Source organism: Haematobia irritans, chromosome 1 (genome assembly GCF_050003625.1).
Source record: "Haematobia irritans isolate KBUSLIRL chromosome 1, ASM5000362v1, whole genome shotgun sequence".
NCBI classification, from domain to species: Eukaryota; Metazoa; Arthropoda; class Insecta; order Diptera; family Muscidae; genus Haematobia; species Haematobia irritans.
The window spans coordinates 97997551-98022537 of NC_134397.1; the positions used below are offsets into that span (position 1 = coordinate 97997551).

The 24987-nt window shown below is 33.7% G+C and overlaps 1 protein-coding gene and 1 pseudogene across 7 annotated transcripts in view; one reads left to right on the plus strand and one right to left on the minus strand.

Annotated features, from left to right (window-relative positions):
* Window positions 1-24987, minus strand: part of Cad86C (Cadherin 86C) — a 411455-nt gene that overhangs the window by 61147 nt on the left and 325321 nt on the right. The gene's annotated exons all lie outside the window — the stretch shown is intronic.
* Window positions 933-5646, plus strand: LOC142219850 (uncharacterized; annotated as a pseudogene).

Consider the following 24987-nt stretch of genomic DNA (forward strand, 5'->3'; position numbering starts at 1 on the left):
AGCAAACTGAATTCAAATCGATGATTTGACAGTGGCATAGGAAAAGAGATATGTTTGTTTTGAATTTATTTCGGCATAAGCCTGCTATCATACAAAACCTTTTTTCGGAAGGTTCAAGTGTGGTTCATTGTTGGGGTTTAATGAACTGCCTGAATTTATTCTGATAATTGGTTGATAGTTTTGCTGCAAGTAGAGGATGCTGATGAGGAATGTGGTAATTCCGAAACGTGCGTCCATCCAATCATCTTTGCGAAAGAAGTGCTTTAAGGCATTGTTCGAAGTTGAGGGAGTCGACGCGAAAATAAATTTTTAAATCGTTTTGGGAGATGTCATGGGAGCAAAAACGTCTATATGTAATAAGTCTTATATCTTTGGAGCTGAAAAAACAAATTTTGTCAGAAAATTCAACACGGACGCAATCCAAAGCATTTTTCTTAAGACAGAATTCTACCCGATTGCAAGTGTGCCGGCCAATGTTTCTTTCAACATTAGGATTGAAAGAAAAAATGCTTCGAAATTGGATTCGCTCTGGTGAAAAACACGGCACAGTAATCAGTCCAGAAAAATCAATTTTTTCCACACAATCTAAAATATATTCCGACAATGGCAAACGCAATAAGGAAAGACGAGCATTTCTTCAAAAATGGCTAGATGAGTTGCCGAAAATGGAATCGCATTACTGTAGAAAGAGATCGAAGAAGTTATATTTTGAACATCCATTTACGTCACAACAAGAGATTTATAAGCTTTACGTCGATAAATGTGCATCACGCAATGTAAGTGCTATAAAAAAATGTCATATCCAGTTTTTGCAAATATAATGAAAGAATCTAATTACTCAATTTTTAAGCCTATGTGATATTTGCATATCGTATAAGGCAAAGAATGTGTCTGACGAAAACTACAACAAACACAGAGAAGAAATAGAGAAGATGCGGGAAGAGAAACGGAATGACATAATGAATGCACATTCCGGATTATGTGCAGTGTTTTGTATGGATATGCAAGCCGTTAAACTAGTGCCTCAATTAAATGCAAGCTCTGCATATTATAAAATGAAATTGCAAGTTCACAATTTCACAATGTACAATGTCATCACGCATGAATTTGATAATTTCGTGTGGGATGAGACTGATGGAAGTCTCGTAGCGTCTGTTTTTGTGACATGCATTATAAAACATTTAAGAAACTTTGTTGCTTATTGTCCAGAAATCCACCACATAATCATTTATTCTGATGGCTGCTTCTACCAAAACCGAAATGTTACCTTGTCCAATGCCTTGCTTACCTTTTGTATGGAGACAACTATATCAATAGAGCAGAAGTACCTAGTAAGTGGACACACACAGATGGAATGCGACTCCACACACTCCCTTATTGAGAGAAAGGTGCGAAGAAAGCAAATATACTTACCTTCTCAATTTGCGGAACTCATAAAAGAGACTCGACAATTCCCTTCACCTTCAAAAGCACACCAACTTCATTATGACTTTTTTTAGACTTCGAAAGCATTCCCAAGCGATACACATCAATTCGCCCAGGTTAGTATTACTGTTTAGTAAAATTGTTTGTAGTTCAAATTGTAGTTTTAAAATTAGGTAAAGGGTGGTTAAATTGTAAGGGCCGATGTTGAATGTGAACCACACCTAAACGCCAAGTTTTTTTCCGAATATTATTTGACATTTCTCTATTTCAGACTTACTCAATTTTAACCATGGAGAGATACACAATCCAACAACGTGTTAAATGGTTCCAAGAAATGGCAACAATGGATGATCAATTTTCGAAGAAAATCATCTTCAGTGATGAGGCACATTTTCACCTCAGTGGATTCGTCAATAAACAGAATTGCCGCATTTGGGCGAATGAGAATCCGAGAGTGATTGTCGAAAAACCAATGCACCCACAAAGAGTGACTGTTTGGTGCGGTTTATGGGCTGGCGGCATCATCGGGCCGTATTTTTTCCAAAATGAGGCCGGTCAGACAGTTACTGTGAATGGTGTTCGCTATCGTGAGATGATAACGAACTTTTTATGGCCCGAATTGGAAGATATGGATGTGGACGATATGTGGTTTCACTTGCCACTTGCCACACAGCTAACGAAACAATGGCTCTTTTGCGCAACAAATTCAATGGCCGTGTTATCTCACGTAATGGCGATGTCAATTGGCCGCCAAGATCATGTGATTTCTTTGGGGTTATTTGAAAGAAAAGGTGTACGTCGATAAGCCAGCAGCAATTCAAGAGCTAAAGGATGAGATAATTCGGCACATTAACGGCATAGAACCTCCATTATGCCTCAGCGTCACCGAAAATTTGGACCATCGGAAGAAGGTGTGCCACCGAGGTAGCGGCGCCCATTTAGCTGATATTTTGTTCCATACATAATTGAGTAATACCAATATATCATAATAAAATAAATTTACAATAATTTCCTAAATAGTTTGTGTTTTATTCAAAATCAACATCGGCCCTTGAAATTTTAACCACACAGAAAAAAAAGTGTCTCGTAAATTTAAGAAGATTTTTACAATAATTTATTACAAGAATTTTCCAGAATTTTAGTTCATTTTTCGTATCTTCAACGAAAATTAACTACTCGAAAGGAAATTTTACAAATTCTAAGTAGCAATCGTTTAGTTCATGGCCTACAAAATACGATGGAAATTTCCTTAAAAAATTTCTTAACTGGTAGTTAAAAATTCGTTTGTCTTGCTATAAAACTACTTGTGAAATGTAAAGTATTTTCTAAATAATAAGTGCAATTTACTATAAGATTTTTTTGTATGAGAAAATATTTTTTTACGAAATATGAACTTGAAAGTGGATAGCAATTTCTTACTGACAATTCCCATAGTTAATAATTGTTGGTAAAAAATTACCCAATGAAATATTTTTAGTTCACATGTAATTAAATTTATAGACATTTTCGTCAAAAATAGTAGATAACATTTCATGAAAATTTTGCAAATTTTAAGTTAAACGTTTCATCGTTCATAAACTGGTGTGCCTTTACGAATGTTATTCTTAGAGTAAATTGTCAGCAGATGCTATGAACTAATGCATAGTACAGAGATCTTTATCGGCATAGTGGAATGTGATTAATGTAAAGATGATGTTACTTGAGTTTTGTTGTGTATACATGAGCGTGGGGTTGTTTTTATTTTTGTTCATTTAGTGGTTTGCGTGTGTGTTTGTTATTCTTGGATGGTTTATTGGCTGGATGTGGTGTTGTTTTCAATAAAGGCACATGTGTTTTTGTTGTTGTAGGAATGTTTTGGCTTTGCTTGGTTTTGTTTGGCATGCTTCAGTTGTATAGTTGGCGTTGGCGTGGGCTGTTGCATCTTTTTAGCTGGTATGCAACAAGGGAATATAAAGACATGGAATATTTTGGATTTTTGAGACATATATTGGTGTTTGTTAATTAAACCTTTTAAATGAAAGTTATTAATATTTTATCAGTAGTTTAGAAAAAAAAGTTATTAAGAATATTTAGGAAAATATGTTGAAAGTGCATTGAAATTTTTATTATTCTATGTAAAAAAATAATATACAATTCCAGATGAATTTGGAAAATTTTTGTTATATCTCGGCGTATAGTTTATTAATAAATTGGTAAGTATTTTTTTAATATGACTTTCTTTTAAAAAGAATATTTTTTATGTATATTATTATTTGTTAATTAATTTTTTTGGAAACCAGTTTAATGTTTTTCTTTGTTATAAAAACAATATTTAATTTCAGAGCAACTCCAGATGGATTCGAACAAATTTAAAAAATAGAGAATTGGTAAGTTTTCTTTTAAAAATTGCCTTTTTTCGACTAGAATATTTACGTTTTTATGACCTTTTTATCATCAAAATTACAGGTTTTTAATACCTTATTTTAGTATTTTTTTAATCAAATTTTTTGGAAACCAATGTAATATTTTTAATGTAAAAACAAATATTTAATTTCAGAATAACCCCTTAAAAATTTGGACAAATTTTTAGTACTCCTTTGCCTGTAATTTAATAGTGACTTGGTAAGGATTCTTTAACTTTCTTTTAACCCTGGACAGTCATCCTTATTTTTTGTACATTAACGTCATCCTTCGTCATGTTGACTACGGCTGATTTCAAGACGCTATAATTTTCATCGTGAGCGAAAAAGTGAACCAAACTTGAATTTATTTTCTTATTCAATTTGGTTTTAAGTAGTATAAAACAAAAATTCGTAAAACGGTCGAATTAGTATAACTTAAATTTACCATTTCCCAATAGATTAAAATGCATTTTAAATCGAAAATGAAATTACGTGTCGTCATTTTGACGAATGATGACTGTCTAGGGATATCAAGAATATTTGGTTTTTATGCATATTATTATTTTTTTCATTAGATTTTTTGAAAACCTATTTAATAATTATATTTTATGTAAAAAATAAATATTTAATTTCAGAGTAACCCAAATAAATTTGGACAACTTTTTATATTTCCCCTCAACGTACAATTTAATACAGAATTGGTAAGTTTTATATTAAAACTTTGGCTTTCTTTCAACTAGAATATTTATTTTATTAAATCTTTCACATCGATAACAACACAGTTTTATGCGTTTATTTAGAATACTTCATTATTTCTCTAATTGTTTCAGGTACAAATTTTATGAGATACGTTTTCCAAAGAAAAGTTGAATTCCCTACACCATTTGATAAAATGCCCCCAAATATGGTAAGTTACAAGCTAAAATAAAGAATTAAAAATTATATTTCATTACATGGTGTTAATTTTTAAAAATGTTCATTATTTTTTCCATTTTTTCCAGCAAGATATGTGAAAAAATTACCTACGATGAATAAAAAAGGATAAGTCAAAATGTCCAAACAGCGAGTTCAAATGAACTACTCTCTGTTCCACGTGGTCATAATTTTATTCACAAAAAACATTGTATTAAGAACTTTCTTCATAAGTTTTTATAATAAAGTACTTTTGCTTAAAGAAAGTTTAATTTTAATGTATGAAACTTTTCATAATAGTAAAACGGTTTGTGGTTACTTTAATTATTTAATTTCTCTGTACTGTGGAATGATTGATTTAAAAATAGTTTAGTCGTCGACATTTTAAAGAGACTGTTAACCAATTTTTATTATCGGGTTCCCCACAAAATAAGGAAGTAAACCAAAATAATACTGACTTTTTAACTTGGTAAGGGTATATAAATCTTATGGTGTTGTAAAAATGAACTAAACTACAATGTTATAGATGAACTAAAATTTAAGAGAATTATAAACTATACAAGTTGAAAAAAATCTTAAGGGCTAAATCATGGTCAATATTACTACAGTTTAGTTCATTTTGCAATGGAAAAGGGTTCACTGTTTTTTCAGTGCACCCTTTGGAAGCAGTGGCGACCCAACTGTTAACAAGCTACGAGCATTGGGTTATGACAACTCAGGATGTATATATTACAAAACCGATATATGTGTCGAGTACGAGATGTTGCCACAAAGACGCGCGACGACTTATAAATCTGTCCAACCAAGTCCACTTAATAGTAACAAAATTGAACTATCCAAAAAGAAGTGGGACCATTTGCAAGACTTAAAAAATTTACTACCAAAAGACTGCCATCACTTCTATGAACAATTACCTTATAAACCCTAAGTTTATGTTCTCTTAAAATATAAACTGTTTTACCAATTCTAACATTTCTTTACTTAAATATGAATTGATATATTATTTTGTTTTCTTTTAAGTTGTGCAAGAAAAAAGAGAAGCGGATGTCTCCCTATGCCTCTTAGTTTTCAACGACCAAATATTACAAACACAGGAACCTGATATAAATGTATATCAGGTTCCTGTGTTTGTAATATTTGGTCGTTGAAAACTAAGAGGCATAGGGAGACATCCGCTTCTCCTTAAGAAGGGTGTGAAGTTAAAGTTGTTTTCTAAAGTTGTTTTAGCGAAGACACAAACCACTTTAATTTTTTGTTGCGAATTTAAGACTTTTTTGCAACAAATTAAATATATTTTGCTTCATGACACATTTTCTGAACGAAAACGCGTGTATACTTAACATAATTTTGAGCAAAAAGTTATTTAGAGTAATATAAATGCAATTCAAAAAAATATGGAAAGATGTATTTTACATTCATTGGACTTTTTCGGGCATTTCTAGGAAGAGTTAAAAAGCAAAAGTGGGTATAGGGCATTAGCTCGGAGATAGGAGAACTCCTTCGCAAAGAGGGCAGAGGCGTAGGTCATCTAGTTAATGAGATAAAGGGGGGCAAATTCATGTAAGTTCTATTAACTATAAAACCTTTCTGGGACATAGTTTTTAAACAAATTTAACTGATTCTATTAGCTTTAAGGGCGTAGAAGACTATTCTGGAGATTCCATGAGTGTAGCTGGACTTTAAGTCTGAGGGGGGTCAATTATATTTAGGCCAATTTTGTGGGTCGATTTTCGGGCATTTCTAGGAAGAGTTAAAAGGCAAAAGTGGGTATAGCATATTAGCCCCGAGCTAGGAGAATCCTCTCCCCCAAAATTTTTATCCTGTAAACTATACATAAGCAACTCAAATGTTGCTTTCCAAACGAAATTTCCCCCGGCGTAAAATTCTACATCAAAGTGTGCTTTATTCAAATTTGGAAGAGAAGTATCCGTAATAATTGGTCTAAATATAATTGCCCCCTTTTATCTCATTAACTAGATGACCTACGCCTCTGGCGTTTGGGGGAGAGGATTCTCTTAGCTCGGGGCTAATATGCTATACCCACTTTTGCCTTTTAACTCTTCCTAGAAATGCCCGAAAATCGACCCAGAAAATTGGCCTAAATATAATTGACCCCCCCTCAGACTTAAAGCCCAGCTACGCTCATGGAATCTCCAGAATAGTCTTTTACGCCCTTAAAGCTAATAGATTCAATTGATTTTTTTTAAAAACTGTGCCCCATCAATGTTTTTAGCTCTTAGAAAATACATTAATGTCCCCCTTTTATCTCGTTAACTAGATGACCTACGCCTCTGGCGTTTGGGGGAGAGGATTCTCCTAGCTCGGGGCTAATATGCTATACCCACTTTTGCCTTTTAACTCTTCCTAGAAATGCCCGAAAATCGACCCACAAAATTGGCCTAAATATAATTGACCCCCCCCCCCCCTCAGACATAAAGCCCAGCTACGCTCATGGAATCTCCAGAATAGTCTTTGACGCCCTTTAAGCTATTAGATTCAATTGAATTTTTTTAAAAACTGTGCCCCATCAATATTTTTAGCTCTTAGAAAATACATTAATGTCCCCCCTTTTATCTCGTTAACTAGATGACCTACGCCTCTGGCGTTTGGGGGAGAGGATTCTCCTAGCTCGGGGCTAATATGCCATACCCACTTTTGCCTTTTAACTCTTCCTAGAAATGCCCGAAAATCGACCCAAAAAATTGGCCTAAATATAATTGACCCCCCTCTGACTTAAAGCCCAGCTACGCTCATGGAATCTCCAGAATAGTCTTCTACGCCATTAAAGCTAATAGAATCAGTTAAATTTGTTTAAAAACTATGTCCCAGAAAGGTTTTATAGTTATTAGAACTTACATGAATTTGCCCCCCTTTATCTCATTAACTAGATGACCTACGCCTCTGCCCTCTTTGCGGGGGAGTTCTCCTATCTTTGAGCTAATGCCGTATATCCACTTTTGCTTTTTAACTCTTCCTAGAAATGCCTGAAAAAGTCCAAAGAATGTAAAATACATCTTTCCATATTTTTTTGAATTGCATTTATATTACTCTAAATAACTTTTTGCTCAAAATTATGTTAAGTATACACGCGTTTTCGTTCAGAAAATGTGTCATGAAGCAAAATATATTTAATTTGTTGCAAAAAAGTCTTAAATTCGCAACAAAAAAATTAAAGTGGTTTGTGTCTTCGCTAAAACAACTTTAGAAAACAACTTTAACTTCACACCCTTCTCCTTAAGTACATACCGAGAAACAATTAAACTTTTCCAATTTACTTGAAATTTACAGAGGACGTTGCTAGAGGTTATGACATTAATATTGGATACCTGTTTTTTTGATGTTTGGACGGGGAGAGGGGCTTTGAAAATTGGGCTTATAATTTGCTTTACATTTTCTGGGACGTTTACACAAGGTACTTTTCGATATTTGGTCTGGGAGGGGGGCCTCCTCTAAAACTAAAAAATCTAAAATTCTCAAGTTTTCTTGAAATTTACAAAGGCCGTGGGGAAGGTTAAGAAATCAATATGGGGTACCTTTTGTTTGGGTATTTGGTCGGGGAGGGAACCTTCTCCTTGCCCCACTCTTGAAGGAAAGTTTCTAGAATTTCTTTGAATTTTCAGGGAAGGTTAAGAGTGCTATTCACGTCAGTGTTTGTCGATATTTTATCGGGGAAAGTGACGTCCCTTTAAAACAATACAGCAAAATTTAACCTTTTCCGATCTACTTGAAAATTACAGGGAACGTGGGAGGAGGTGATTAAATGAATACAGGGTACACGATTTTTCGATATCTGGTTGGGGGAAGGAAATAGTGAAATAAACTTTGTGCATTTATTGGAATTTATAGGGACCGTTGGGTAGTTTGTGAATTTAGTGTAGGGTACGTGATTTTCCGACATCTGGTCGGAGTGGTGCGAAGGTGGGGAAAAGGTTCCTTTTTGCCCGGTTTTTTGAAAATTTAACATAATTTTATGATTTTTGCACAGTCTTCTGCCAGACTTTTTTAAGTAAAAAACTTAAATTTACATGAAATTGGCAGACAACGTTGAGGGTGCATAATTTTTCGGTGTATGTTCGGGAAAGGCATGTTCTCCGTGTCCAAACTTTAACAAACGTTAACACCCAAAGAAAAGTAGACTTCTAAAATCAAGTTTCAAATTCTTATTTCTAGACTGAATCCACACTTACCACATTAATGTGGTAAACGTTTTAAGTACTGTTGCTCTTTCCGATTTAATGAGGTATTTTGAGGAGAAGGACAACTTTTCTTGACAAACCACACTTAAAATTCACAGGAAATGTAAAAGACTGTCCAACTACTTGAATACAGAACATAATTTAAAAAAATTGGTGGAAAGGGTACACCCTCTCCCCGACATTTTACATCTGCATATTCACCGTATATCTATCTATATACGAAAAAGCAAGTTGTCCGATTTGTTTGAAAGAATTCAAATCTTTTCGAATTTGTTTTCAGCACGATAGATATGGTTGACAAAGTTAACACAAAATGTTCCTACAAATACGCTTCGGAAGGCGCAGCAGGCCGGGTTATTATTTAATACCGGTCATAAGGCTAAAATGTGTAATATACATATACATTCAGTCGTTTTTAATATTTTTCTTACATATTTTCTATTACTTCTGGTCTATACGAGGCAGTTCGGAACTTCTTAGCCTAGCACAAAAAGCGCGGTATAAACATAAAAAAACTTCCATCTTCCATCTCTGTTATTAACACATGTTCAATTTTGTTTTGATCTGACAACTCCTTCATATAGAAATACAAAGATAATTGAGAAGAAGATGCAGTCTCGTCATAGCAAAACTGAAGCACCAGAGGACTCTGCCAACAAAATATCATAAAGTTTGCGTCGACGTGTCTCTCAAATGTACTGCCGTTTGCGTCGGAAAATATCATAACATTAGCGTTTTTCATAAATTTCTGAATAAAAACCCACAAAAGCAATACCGAAACGATTGTAGAAAATTAAAATAAAACGTATGTGTATTTTAAAGCGAATATTCATTATGGGTTTATGTCAATATTGCCGTATTAAATTTATTCCTGGGCAGAAAAAAATTGACAAATAAAACAATTTTTTTCTCATAGCCCTCTACACCTTGACATTTGTTTTCTCTTTATAAGAGCACAATGCTTAATTTTGTTATACTCAATTATCTTTGGAAATAGGTGTTCAAAAAAGACGCATTCGCAATTTTTAACAATGGAAAAATTAGAAATGCGTGCTGTCATTAATATTTACATAAAAAAGCTTTATCGGGACAAGAAATTCATAATTATATGGTGAATGTGTTAGGTGAAAGTGTTCCTTCATATGCAACAGTAAAAAAATGGGTTGCTGAATTTAAACGTGGTCGTACAAGCATTGAAGATGAACCACGTAGTGGACGTCCAAAAGTGCATGTTGCTGAATTTAAACGTGGTCGTACAAGCATTGAAGATGAACCACGTAGTGGACGTCCAAAAGTGCATGATATGTATTAAATGATCGACGAATAACAGTGAGTGAAATTGCTAATATCATGGGCATCTCAAATGATCGAGTCCATTTAATTTTGCATGAAGAACTACAGATGAAAAAGCTTTCTGCAAAACGCATAAGAATGAAAAAAATGGATTTTAAGCGTCGTTTCATAACGAGACATGGATCCACCACTACTCCAGAGACAAAAGAACAATCCAAACAATGGACTGAGGCTGGAGGAAGTGCCCCAAAGAAGGCAAAAACAATTCAATCGGCTGGTAAGGTTATGGCAACGGTTTTTGGTACTTCAAAGGTATTTTATTGATTGACTATCTGGAAAAGGGTAAAACAATAAATTCAGAGTACTATTGCAACCTTTTAGATCAATTATATGTACAAATTGGAGAAAAACGTACTGGCCTACAACACAAAAAAAAAATAATTTTTCATCAAGACAACGCACAAGCGCACAAGAGTGTTTTAACAAAGGCTAAAATCAACGAATTAAAGTACGAGTTGCTTGACCACCCACCTTATTCTCCTGATTTAACTCCCAGTGACTTTTACTTGTTCCCAAATCTAAAAAAAAATCCTTGCTGGCAAGCGTTTTACCTCAAATGAAGATGCGATTACAGTTGTAAACCACTATTTTGAAGACCTTGAGGAAAACTATTTTAATCAAGGGATATAATTGCTAGAAAAGCGTTGGACTAAGTGTATTGAAGTTTCAAGAGATTATATTGAAAAATAAAAATATTTTTGAAAAATTAACTACTCTCTTTCATTGATAGGCTAAGAAGTTTCCGAACCGCCCTCGTAGGTTGATGTTATCTCCCGATTTTTCTAAATGTTTAATATTTTTTGAGTCTGAATAATACATGTTTCGATAATGTACTTCAGTCCGTTTTTGTATGGTTCAAATGAAGACAATTTTGTTTTTTGATCATATTTTCAATTATATTTTTTGATCATATTCGCCTGGCGTTCTTTGAGTTATACAAATAGAAATTTTGATGGTTTTCGTCGTATAACATTTAATGCATTTACATATCTGAATCTTATGTCGACTCCCAAACCCACGTATTGAAACTTTTTCTTCCATTTTTGATTTTGTACGGTACACCGAAAGAATTCCCTTCGTAGATTTAACGAAAAATTCTTCATTGACTTTTCTTCATAAATTCTTCATTAAAAGAACGCAATTTTCATTCATTTTCGTAATTTTTGTGAAGAACATTTTACGAAATTACGAAATTTTTACGAAAACTTCTACATTAACAATTCTTCATATATTCTACATTGAAACTACGAAATTTTCATTCGTTTTCGCATTTTTTGTGAAGAACTTTTTACGAATCTCCGTTTTTTTTATTAAAAGTTCTTCATATATATTTCGTTATTTTATCGAAATTTTCTTCATAATTCATAATTTTTGTGGATATAAATTTTACGAGTTTATGTATGTTTTACGAAAACTTGCAAAAGCAATCAAAATTACGATTGATTACATGATTAAAATTTTTAGAAATATTGCAACAGATTTACTGAAAATGCTTCCGTAGTTTCTTCATGCATTGATGGTTTTAAGCTGAAATCAAAATATTATAGACTATTTCTGCATTCGAACCAATATGGGTAATATTTTCCCAATTTGATGGTACAACATTTGGAAAAGTTCGTTTAACCAATTTAAACAACATGACCATATTTATTGACAGCGAGCGGTTTTAAGAACAAATCGATAACAAAAGGAAATAAAACAAAAACATTTCGCAAAGAAGTTTCATAACAATAATGACCTAACTCAATTCATCCAAAATGTACTTTGCACATATGCATTGCAGAAACTTTTCCTTATTTCAACAAACTAATTTAAACTTTACAGCTATTAATTAGTAATCCTTGACTAGTATATCAATTTAAAATGTTCACAAAGTTACAAATGTGCGAAATTAAACATATATATCATATATTTTCTAATTTGAAATAAACAATGTGTCGTTAAGCTACTTCTGCGTTAAACTTAATTTGTGAAATTCGAGAATGAGGCAGAGAAGAAATCTTTTATTTTCTTTTTAACTCTCTTTTCATTTGCCTACACGGATGAAAAAGACTGTTTTTCATATGTTTGGCTATAAACATTATATGTTTGGAACACAAATTTTTAAACACAATATTTTTGAGTGCAAGCATATAATGTTCATAAACTAGCATAACATGTTTGGGACATATATGTTAATATGTTAGAACATATTATGTTTGGGACATAAAATGTTTGTAAATATAATCTGCTTGGATGCAAACATATATTAATTTAGAAATAGCCTATAAACATATATGTGTTTAGTAGCTTGGAGCGCTATTTAACAGGGAGCGATATTGAATTAAGTTGGTGGTTGTTGCTTGTTATTACAAAATTAACATTTTATTTTTCCTTGGGCAATTGATCAGCTACTTCTTTGATCCTTACAAACTGTGTGGTCCGCTGTTCGAATCCCCGTCCGGCAAAAGGTAAAATTAAAATAAAAAAATCATAAAATTGAATAATTTCTTCTACAATGTTTGTATTACAGAAAAAGGTGCTAAGAACTAAAAAATCTCGTGGAAGTGAGAAAGATGTGGGGGAATATACAATTAGGCAGAAACAAAATTTTGAGCATTCAGGTCGAAAACCTACGTTGTTAGCACCTATATTACCTGTTTATTTTCATAACTCATTATGATTGTAAATATATAAATAAATAAATAAAATGTTGAGCACAATATTGTTTGGGAGAATTTTTTTTAAGCATATAATATTTTTGGGTGCAAAATGCTTCCAAACATATTATATGTTCACATAATAACATATTGTTTTTTGGAAGACAACATTATTGAATTTGGATGCAAAAATACAAAATGTTTGGAACTTAGACTACCCAAACATATATTGTTTAGACCAATATGCTTTCAAACATATTATATATTGGAAGAGATCAAACATATAAATGTTTGGGCAATACCCAAAAATGTATATGCTTGAAGCAAAATATGTTTGGGAGTATATGTTACAGAAGCGATTTTTTGTGAGGGTGTACTTATTCTGAGAGTATACAACAAAGTGTTAGTAGCAAATGCTACATAACGGTTCTCATATATTTTGTGCTTGGCTAAGTTGATTTTATCAAAGATTATAAACTTGAGGAAGATAGGAAATTGGCTTGCGTCATACTAAATGTTGCATTTACCATGTTAGTTCAATACATGTTTGTAATCTTTTAGTTGTTTTCGTTTTTATTTTTTAAATGAAAAATTAAATTTTCTTAATGAAACAATGTTAAATTTTAGGCAACAACAAAATAAATTACATTTTCCCCTTTATGGAAATTTATTTCGTGCACTTAATTTCTTTTTATTTGCATTTTAATGCTATGTCAATACTTGTATACGCGTTTGGTTCGAGTATTAAACTAATCTGGTAAATGGTTCGAACTCCTCAGTACTACTAATTTCCTATCTTCTTCAAATCTATAATCTTTGGATTTTATAAAAAATGTGTTCGCGTACTTTTCCAATAAAATGTTGTACAATAAACGTTGAATAGAGTTTTGTATTTTGAAAATAATTGATTAAAAAAGGGGTTTCATTTAAAAAATAACCATAACAAGTAAGGAAAGTCTAAAGTCGGGCGGGGACGACTATATTATACCCTGCACCACTTTGTAGATCTAAATTTTCGATACCATATCACATCCGTCAAATGTGTTGGGTGCTATATATAAAGGTTTGTCCCAAATACATACATTTAAATATCACTCGATCTGGACAGAATTTGATAGACTTCCACAAAATCTATAGACTCAACTTTTAAGTCGGCTAATGCACTAGGGAGGAACACAATGTTAGTAAAAAAATATGGGAAACATTTAAATCTGAAGCAATTCTAAAGAAACTTCGCAAAAGTTTATTTATGATTTATCGCTCGATATATATGTATTAGAAGTTAAGGAAAATTAGAGTCATTTTTACAACTTTTCGACTAAGCAGTGGCGATTTTACAAGGAAAATGTTGGTATTTTGACCATTTTTGTCGAAATCAAAAAAACATATATATGGGAGCTATATCTTAATCTGAACCGATTTCAACTAAATTTGGCACGCTTAGCTACAATGCTAATTCTACTTCCTGTGCACAATTTCAGCTAAATCGGTTAAAAATTGGCCTCTGTGGTCATATGAGTGTAAATCGGCCGAAAGCTATATATGGGAGCTATATCTAAATCTGAACCGATTTCAACCAAATTTGGCACGCATAGCTACAATGCTAATTCTACTCCTTGTGCAAAATTTCAATTAAATCGGAGTAAAAGATTGGCCACTGCGGTCATATGAGTGTAAATCGGGCGAACCATATATATGGGAGCTACATCTAAATCTGAACCGATTTCAATAAACTTTGGCACACTTGACAACACTACTAATTGTACTCCTAGTGCAAAATTTCAAGCAAATTGGCGTAAAACTCTGGCTTCTTCCATATCGGGCGAAAGATATATATATGGGAGCTATATCTAAATCTGAACCGATTTCAATAAAATTTGGCACACTTGACTATAGTACTAATTGTTCTTCTTGTGCAAAATTTTAAGCAAATTAGGAAAAAACTCTGGCTTCTGGGGCCATATAAGTCCATATCGGGCGAAATATATATATGGGAACTACACAGTCTCACATAAGTTTACATACCCTTGAGGTTTTTACCTTATAACTAAACATGTTTCTTGTTGTTGTTTATAATCCAGACTAAAAACATCTTCTTGAAAATTGACAAATACTTTGTTTTTGAAATTAATTTACAAAATCTAAAGCATATATATGCATATTTTATTATATTTTATTAATTAAAGAAAATACAATTTCTTAAGTCGTATGTAAACTTGTGTAAGACTGTGTATATCTAAATTTGAACCGATTTCTTCCAAAATCAATAGGGTTCTGAGCCAAAACACATATTTGTGCCAAATTTGAACTCGATTGGACTAAAACTGCGACCTAGACTTTGATTACAAAAATGTGTTCACGGACGGACGGACATATCGACTCAGGAGCCCACCCTGAGCTTTTTTGCCAAAGACACTATGTGTCTATCTCGTCTCCTTCTGGGTGTTGAAAACATATGCACTAACTTATAATACCCTGTTCCACAGTGTGGCGCAGGGTATAAAAATGAACTGAAAACTGAAGTTAACTTTCGCGGTTATTTTTTTAAATGAATAAATTATTTTCAAAAGGCAAAATGTACTCAATGAGTTCGATGTTTTTTATCGAAGTTTCAACAAACTTTCTTAATAAATATAATTTCCTAATCTACGCTGAAAAAAATATTTACGTAATATTAAAGATTACGCAACCTAAATTTTAAGAAGCGAAATGTACAAAATATTAAGGACAAATTTCTTTATATAATGAAATTTTAAGTAAATGAAAGTTTATAATCTTTGCTTCAATTTTTTTCATTAAATTTAGGACGCAAATTTTGTAATTGCGTTAAAGTCGCATGTCTGTGAACTAAAGCTTATATTCCTTAAAGTAAAGAAAAACATTTTTGATTTAAAGAAATTGAATAAATTAACTGAAATATTGAAACTTTAGATTTAAGATAAAAACGCTCCAAATATAGGCTTATTTGAGGATATAGCGTCTTTGATTAAATTTTTTTTAATTAAGAAAACATTTTTTACTAAATTGCTAAAAGCAAAAATATAATTTGTTTTAAAATGTCTTTGAACAAATATGCATTGATTTCTTACCGCTGCTATAGTTATACACACGCTCTCAAAAAATCGCTTCTGTAACATATACTCCCAAACATATTTTGCTTCAAGCATATACATTTTTGGGTATTTCCCAAACATTTATATGTTTGATCTCTACCAATATATAATATGTTTGAAAGCATATTGGTCTAAACAATATATGTTTGGGTAGTCTAAGTTCCAAACATTTTGTATTTTTGCATCCAAATTCAATAATGTTGTCTTCCAAAAAACAATATGTTATTATGTGAACATATAATATGTTTGGAAGCATTTTGCACCCAAAAATATTATATGCTTAAAAAATTCTCCCAAACAATATTGTGCTCAAAATTTTATTTATTTATTTATTTATATATTTACAATCATAATGAATTATGAAAATAAACAGGTAATATAGGTGCTAACAACATAGGTTTTCGACCTGAATGCTCAAAATTTTGTTTCTGCTCAATTGTATATTCCCCCACATCTTTTTCACTTCCACGAGATTTTTTAGTTCTTAGCACCTTTTTCTGTAATACAAACATTGTAGAAGAAATTATTCAATTGTATGATTTTTTTTATTTTAATTTTACCTTTTGCCGGACGGGGATTCGAACAGCGGACCACACAGTTTGTAAGGATCAAAGAAGTAGCTGATCAATTGCCCAAGGAAAAATAAAATGTTAATTTTGTAATAACAAGCAACAACCACCAACTTAATTCAATATCGCTCCCTGTTAAATAGCGCTCCAAGCTACTAAACACATATTTGTTTATAGGCTATTTCTAAATTAATATATGTTTGCATCCAAGCATATTATATTTACAATCATTTTATGTCCCAAACATAATATGTTCTAACATATTAACATATATGTCCCAAACATGTTATGCTAGTTTATGAACATTATATGCTTCCACTCAAAAATATTGTGTTTAAAAATTTGTGTTCCAAACATATAATGTTTATAGCCAAACATATGAAAAACAGTCTTTTTCATCCGTGCAAGTCTTAGTTTTTCTTAAACTATCTTTTTATTGAATATAAATGTTATTCATAAATTTATTGGGATCTTTAATTAAATTAAACTAACTATCACTAAAAGAATCGTTGTCTAAAATTGTTATAAAAAATTTCATCCAATTTATTCTCTCGAAATTTAAAAACAAAACAAATTTTATTGATGTCAGTTGTAAAATAAGGGTCGAAATATTGCGATGTATATACATATAAATTTATTTTCTATTTTAGAAGAAATATATATCATATATTTTATTTTAGAGTTTCATTTGATTTGAAAAAGTTTCATTTGATTTGTAAAAGGTTTTATATGTTTTGGAAAAGGCTTCATTTGATTTGAAAAGAATTCAATTGTTTTGAAAAATGTCTCATTTCAAATGTAAAAGGTTTCATTTGAAGTTCAAATGCTATATATAACAGCCATATATAATTTGAATGAAATACGTTTTAGTTATTGACTACATTTATCTTTTTCTTTTTTTAATAAAATGATACAGACTAATTATGTTCCTTTTTTATAAGCTGGCTAATTAAAAAAGTAAGTACTTAATTATATTTTAACTTCCTGTTTTGCACATTTTACAAATTAATTGTATATAAAGTATGGAAAAATTTCTTAAACACTATGAAATAGTTTCATAAAAATTACGAAACAATTTCGTAAAAAGAACGAAAGTGTTTCATAAAAAGTACGAAACAGTTTCATAAAAAGTACGACATTGTTTCATTAAAAGTACGTAACAATTTCATAAAAATTATGAAACAATTTCATAAAAAGAACCAAATTGTTTCATAAAAAGTACGAAACTTTTTCATTAAATGTACGAAACTTTTTCATAAAAAGTACGAAACAATTTCATAAAAAGAACGAAACTTTTTCATGAAAAGTACGAAACTTGTTCATAAAAAGAACGAAATTGCTTCATAAAAAGTACGAAACTTTTTCATAAAAAGTACGAAGTTGTTTCTTACAAACTACGAAAAATTTGTAAGAATATTCCTCGTAAAAAGAACGAAATATTTCGTACTTTTAATTAAAAGTTTCTTTGGTTGTAAAACAATGACAAACTTCGTACTTTTAACGAAATTTTTCGTTCTTTTTACGAAGATTTTCTTCTTTCTTTCGGTGTAGAAATAACACAATGAGGCTTTTTGACTCCAAACAAAAAATCACTTGTCGTACTCGATGAGAGCAGAAAAGTAATTTTTGGATTTCGCTAGATTGGTTGCGGTTCGTTCTTTATGAGCATATATACACACAATTTTTTCGTGATTCAATCAAGAAATTATTTGATCCAATTAATTTTTTGTATTGAAATTTCTTCAATCATAGAAATGATAGTATCAATTAAAAAACTAATTGAAAGTCTATTAAAAAATTAATTGATCCAATTAATAAATTGATACCATTAATTTTTGTGATTGATTTTTGTTTCAATTAAAAACTTTGTTGAATCAATTAAATCTTAATTGCATATTTTTTAAAACTCAATTAAGACTTAAATTTTCGTGAATTTTTTTTCTGTGTAGTTGATTTACAAATTTCTTCTAATTTTCGCATGGCCGAAAAATGATGTGATTTGCTTTGCTGTCTTCAGCAAAGTTATAGCTCTTGACTCGACCAACAAAAATGCTGAATATATTAACCCTCCGATGAGTGAGAAGGTCCCTGGGACCTTTTTGCCTTTTCAAACTAAAATTACTCCTACTTCGGCCACTACAATCCACCCCCAAAGTTACTCTGTATTCCAAGAGTATTTTGTTGCGCATCTTTTGGAAAAAAATCAAGCCGATCGGATTACTTTAGGAGTTATTGAGGTTTTAGTGAGAATAGTATGCGGACGTGTGAATAGGTATGGACCTTGTACTGAATTTCAAATTTCAACCGTCGAACGGAACGGACGTGTTTTTTAATAGCGGATAAAATCATCGTAATAAGTACCTACTACGAATTTCAAGTGTGGTGGGATATTAGGCCACAATGCAGAGAAATTCAAAGACATCCACTGGGTTGCTAACTTCAGGGCCCTGTGGACGGGTATCGACTGAAGTTATAAATTTGGGCAATGACCAAGAGTTAGGCCCAATTAGTCGACCTGTAGACGGGTCGACAGGTGGCGACAATTTGACAAGTCGGACCTTTTCCAAGGTAACGGCATCAAAAGGAGGTAATCCCTCACGAAAGAGATTCAAAGAACGCAGAAATGCTTTGTTTATCCTAAAGAAATTAGGATCGGTCGACCCAAGCACGTTGTCGGCTAAACAAAGCGATTCCTTAAAATGGGCTCAAGGAATTCTTGAGGCTGGAAAAAGGGAACGATCACCGGATGAGCTGCCATCCTCCAAAAGGGATCAACGATCGTTTGCCTCAGTTGCTAAAGACAGCCTTGTGATGGCTATCATAAATAAAGGAGCATTGGACGGTATGGTTCCAAAGCAAAAATGGGGGGAAATTGAGAATGCTTTGTCTGGCGTCTACTCACAGATGCTGGAAAAGTTTCCCGGCCCAGATCCTCGACACCAAGAGGCTGGTTGGTATCAAGGACGATTTAAGCTAGTCGCATTTGAGGACCAGAGGTCTATAGAATGTTTTAAAGCTGCTCTGATACTAATTGGTGAAGTTTGGGAAGGAGCTGCTCTAGAGTTAGTCGAGAAGAAAGACATACCGGCTAGACCAAGAGCACATGCGTGGATACCTGCAAACCCTCCTGACCCTGAATCTATTTTAAATAGACTGAAACAATGCAATCCAGATCTTCCAACAGCTGATTGGAAGGTTGGCCGTTTGGATGAAGTGGATGGGCCAAGACGGCATGCAGTGTTTATATTGAACACTCAGTCTTTGCCACATCTAGCAAAGTCCCAGGGCCGTGTATGTTATGGCTTTCATTATATCCAAATGAAGGTGTATAAAAACGATCAGCTAAAGGATTCAGAAATGGACAAGCCTCTGTCTGAATCAGAAGTAAGCGGATCCTCTTGCGAAGTCGAGGGGGATACCAAGACATTTGAAGACATGGATAGATACCGTATGCGTGAGGAGGCTTATACTGCCTCAGAACTCGCCAAAGTTGAACCTATGGTTATTGCGAGAGTCACCGATATCTCTGAAGAGGACATTCTTGATGACTCGATTGAAGCGGCTGATGTGACGGTTGTTGAAAATCTCGATGGTCCTACGGATCCTCCAGATAAATCTTCATCATTGTAAGGCTGCATGTGCTGCCTTAAAAGTTCTCCTGATGAAAGGGGACGTAGATATAGTTCTTATTCAAGAACCATATGTTTATAAAAACAAAATATGTGAATTAAGTACTCCGGGGTTCAAACTATTGCAGTATACTGGTAATGATGTAAATCGAGCCTGTATAATTGCTAAAAACGAGCTCAATTTGTTTCTGCTTCCTTCAATGTGCAATACAGACACTGTCGTTGCCAGTTTAGAAATAACCAAATGCAAATATTGGGTATCTTCGGTCTACATGGGACATGACAGGGTGATGCCTCCATATGCCGTTAAGACCTTAGTGGAGGAGTCACTGAAAACAAAGACGAAACTCATTATGGGATGCGATGCGAATGCACATCATAGTATATGGGGAAGTAGTGATACTAATGCAAGGGGAGAGTCGCTAATAGAGTTTATTTTGCGTACTAATCTGGTAGTTTGCAACAAGGGAGATGTCCCAACCTTTGTCACTAAAAACAGGCAAGAGGTTTTGGACATCACCTTGGCCTCGCAAGAACTGAATTAAATGATATCTGAGTGGCAGGTTTTAAGTGAACACAGCTTCTCAGATCATCGCTACATCAGTTTCAAATTTGATGTTCATATCACCAAGATCATATTTCCGCCAAATGTTAGGAAAGCTGACTGGAATAGGTACAGGGAATCGTTCAATATGATGATACCGGAAATAACAGAGACAAATATGAGAAATGTGCAAGATATCGAACACGCAGTGGAGCGGATTACTAAGGCCTTCAACATCTCACTGAAAGCTGCATGCCCTAGAGGAAAGCCAAGGGGGAAACATCGACCACCATGGTGGTCTACGGAATTAAGTAATATGAGGAAATCCTGCAGGAAGCTCTTTAACAAGGCAAAGTCCACCAGAGCCCCTGAGGACTGGGACGCTTACAAGAAGAATCTGAGAGGATACAAGCGAGAACTGAGAAAGGCTCAGCATAACTCTTGGAATGCTTACTGCAGCAGTATTGAGAATACGTCCGAGGCTTCCAGACTACGGAAGGTTCCAGCATCCACCAACTCCGCTCCAGGTTTCATTAAAACATCGGAGGGCAATTGGACAACGTCCAGTGAGGAGACGCTGGAGGTACTATTGAACACACATTTTCCTGGAAATCAGACGGTTGAACCATGTACTGGCGGTGCCACAGTTGCTCAGCGGTCGTTTCCTGTCGAGGAAATTGTATCGGAAACTAGAATAAGATGGGCGCTAAATAGCTTTGGACCATTCAAATCCCCTGGACCTGATGGAATTACTCCGGCGGAGTTACAAGCTGTAACTGACAAAATTATCCCCTGGTTGTCGGTGATATATAAAGGATGTATCAACTTATCATATATCCCAGGAAAGTGGAGGGAAACAAAAGTCGTTTTCATACACTGTTAGAAAAATATGTTTTTCATATGTTCCGATATAAACAAAATGTGTTTCGGGCACAATTTTGAAACACAATATATTTAAGTGCAAACATGTAATGTTCCTAAACTAGCACTAAATGTTTGGGACATCTATGTTAATATGTTAGAATATATTATGTTTGGGGCATGAATGTTTCATAAAAATCATATGTGTGAATGCAAACATATATAAATTTACAAATTTCGACTAAACATACATATGTTGTGATATTTTTTTCAGAGAGCAACAGAGATAGATAGATAGATAGAGAAAGAAATAGAGATGGAAACCGGGAGAGTTGACGAAAGATATCAACATAACACAGCAAAAGAATCAAAAGAGAACAATTTCTGTGAAACCGCTTGTATATTGTTTCGGAAAACTGTTTTATGATCAGGCCAAAAATTTGATATGCTTAAGTCTAAATATTATTTAATTTGAATAAAGAGAATGGACATTCGGAACCAAGAGAATAGACATTTGAAAAAAAGCCTGTGTTTTCGCCTTGAGAGCAGCATTTTATGTATGTGTGGACATGTGTTTTGTTTATCATTTTGGCACTATGGGCACAATTTTTCGTTAAAAGAAAAAAGGGGTCTTCATAAAAATAACAAAAGGGCACTATACTCTTTCTAGAGTTGGGACAGTAAAATAAAATAAGGAGGAAATAGTGAAAAATTACAAAGTAAAATGTATAACAACAAAGTTTAGTTCCTCCTTATTAATAAGTAGTCCACGAGGAGTTGACGGACACCTTCAAATATAAAAGCGGGCATTAAGTTCGAGTTTTGCAGCTAAAACAATTTAAAAAGTTTATTTTCTTTAAAATGAATTATTAAAGAAAAATAAAAGGCATTTTAGAGCGATGTTGTTAAATGCTAGTAAAAAAGTGTTCACGCCTAAATAAATTTATGTTTATACTATAAATTTTTTATGTATGTTTATACTCGACTCCACGTTCTTCTTTTGTTAGAGTTTTTGAATTCCTTCCAACAGTTTTTGTTACAAAATTATTATTTTTGCAATAAAAAAATAATATTTTATCCAAAAATCAGTCAATTTCGTTTATACCATGCACTGTTACTGACTATAAATCTTTAATAACCCACATTTCGAAGTTTCATTATAAAAATTTAATATAGTATAAATATAAATGTGTAAATTAAAAAAAAAAAAAAAAACAAAAAAAGTGTTCGGTCGGAGTAGGGATTGAACCCACGACCCTTTGCATGCAAGGCAGACATGCTAACCACTGCTCCACGTAGCAAACAAATGTATGTTTCTGTTAAATAATGTTATGTTTGCATGGGCTCGTGGGCGCTGCAAACTATGCTATATAAATGTAACTTATAACGATAATTATCTACTGGTGACTATAACAGCTACGTAGCCCAGTGGATAGTGTGTTGGCTTACAAACTGTATGGTCCTCGGTTCGATTCTCCGTGCAGGCGAAAGGTAAAATTTATAAAAGTGAATAATTTCTTCAACATTATTTGTATTACAGAAAAAGGTGCCAAGAACTAAAATATTTCGTGGAAGTGAAAATTACGAGTATGTTAGGGAATGAGCACAATCGTCTTTGCGAAAAATTCTTCCAAGCATATAATATTTTTGGGCTCAATATGCTTCCAAACATATAATATGTTCACATAAAACAAACACATTAATGTTTCGGCAGTATCCAATAATATATGTGCTTCCTGCAAAATATGTTTGGAACATATGTTAAAGAAGCGATTTTTTTTGAGGGTGTACCTAAAGCGGGAAAAGCCTCTCACTCGAGGGCGAAGGATTTCCGACCAATCAGCTTATCCTCATTCCTACTTAAGACTCTGGAGAGGATGATAGATATTTATCTTAGAACTAGCATCGATTCAAGTTTGTTCTCGAAACGACAGCATGCATACTCGAAGGGCAGGTCTACTGAGACCGCACTACATGAACTAGTCAGCTTTATTGAAAGCTCACTATCTGTCAAAGAATACACAATCGTGGCGTTTCTAGACATCGAAGGGGCGTTCAATAATGTCCATCCGAGCTCGATATTAAATGGACTGACAACTCTGAATGTTGATCCATGTATACTCAGGCTGTTAGACGAACTGCTAATGAAGAGACGTATTTCAGCCACACTAGGACAAGCAAACATACAAAGGTATGTGAACAGAGGCACTCCCCAAGGAGGAGTCCTATCACCTCTTCTTTGGAATGTTGCTATAAATAGCCTTCTGGTTACTCTAGAAAAAGAAAGGATAAAAGTGGTGGCATACGCAGATGATGTGGCTCTGGCAGTCAGGGGAAAATTCCCATCCACAATCAGAGATATTATTCAGAGGGCCCTCCGGATGACTGAGAAATGGGCGAAAGACAATGGTCTTGGGGTAAATCCTGCAAAGACAGAATTAGTCATGTACTGCAACGATCGCAAAACTCCCACGGTTAGGCCTATTTCCTTAGGGGGTATTGAAATTCCCTTTGGTGAATGTGCAAAATACCTTGGCGTTATTTTGGACAGGAAGCTGAACTTTAAGCTTAATATTGAAGAAAGGGCGAGAAAGGCAACTGTAGCTTTGTACTCGTGCAAAAAGGCAATAGGAAAAAAGTGGGGACTGAAACCAAAAATTGTGCATTGGCTATACACGGCAGTGGTTAGACCTATAATGCTATATGGTGTTGTAGTCTGGTGGCCGGCACTTCAGAAACCGACTTGTTTAGATAAAGTTCAGCGTATGGCGTGTTTGTGTGTTTCAGGCGCATTCAGCAAGACAGGAACAAATTCCCTTAATGTCGTGCTGCATCTATTGCCTTTAGACATTTTGGCCAAACAGTCAGCTGCAACAACGGCTGTGCGGTTGCGCGAACTATCGCTGTGGTCGGAAAAAGGTTACGGTCACAGTTCTGTCCTCAAAACAATGCCAGATGTGCCTAACGTAGTGGATTACACTTTGGCGAGTCCACTTTTCGACAAAAAGTTTGAGACTCTAATCCCCAACAGTGAGGCGTGGTGCACACAGACCCCGGGGAATAAAGAATATATAGATTTCTACACTGATGGCTCCAAATTGGATGGACAAGTGGGGTTCGGAGTATATTCTAAAGATCTGGAACTTCGAATAGCGAAAAGATTACCTGATCACTGTAGTGTTTTTCAGGCTGAAATATTAGCAATAAGAGAGGTGGCGAATTGGCTGAGAAGTAATGTTCCAAAAAATGTGGGCATTAATATATACTCAGACAGTCAACCTGCAATAAAATCCTTGGACTCTGTGTTCCTCAACTCGAAAACGGCCATCGATTGCCGCAAATCTCTCAATGAGATGGCTGAGCAG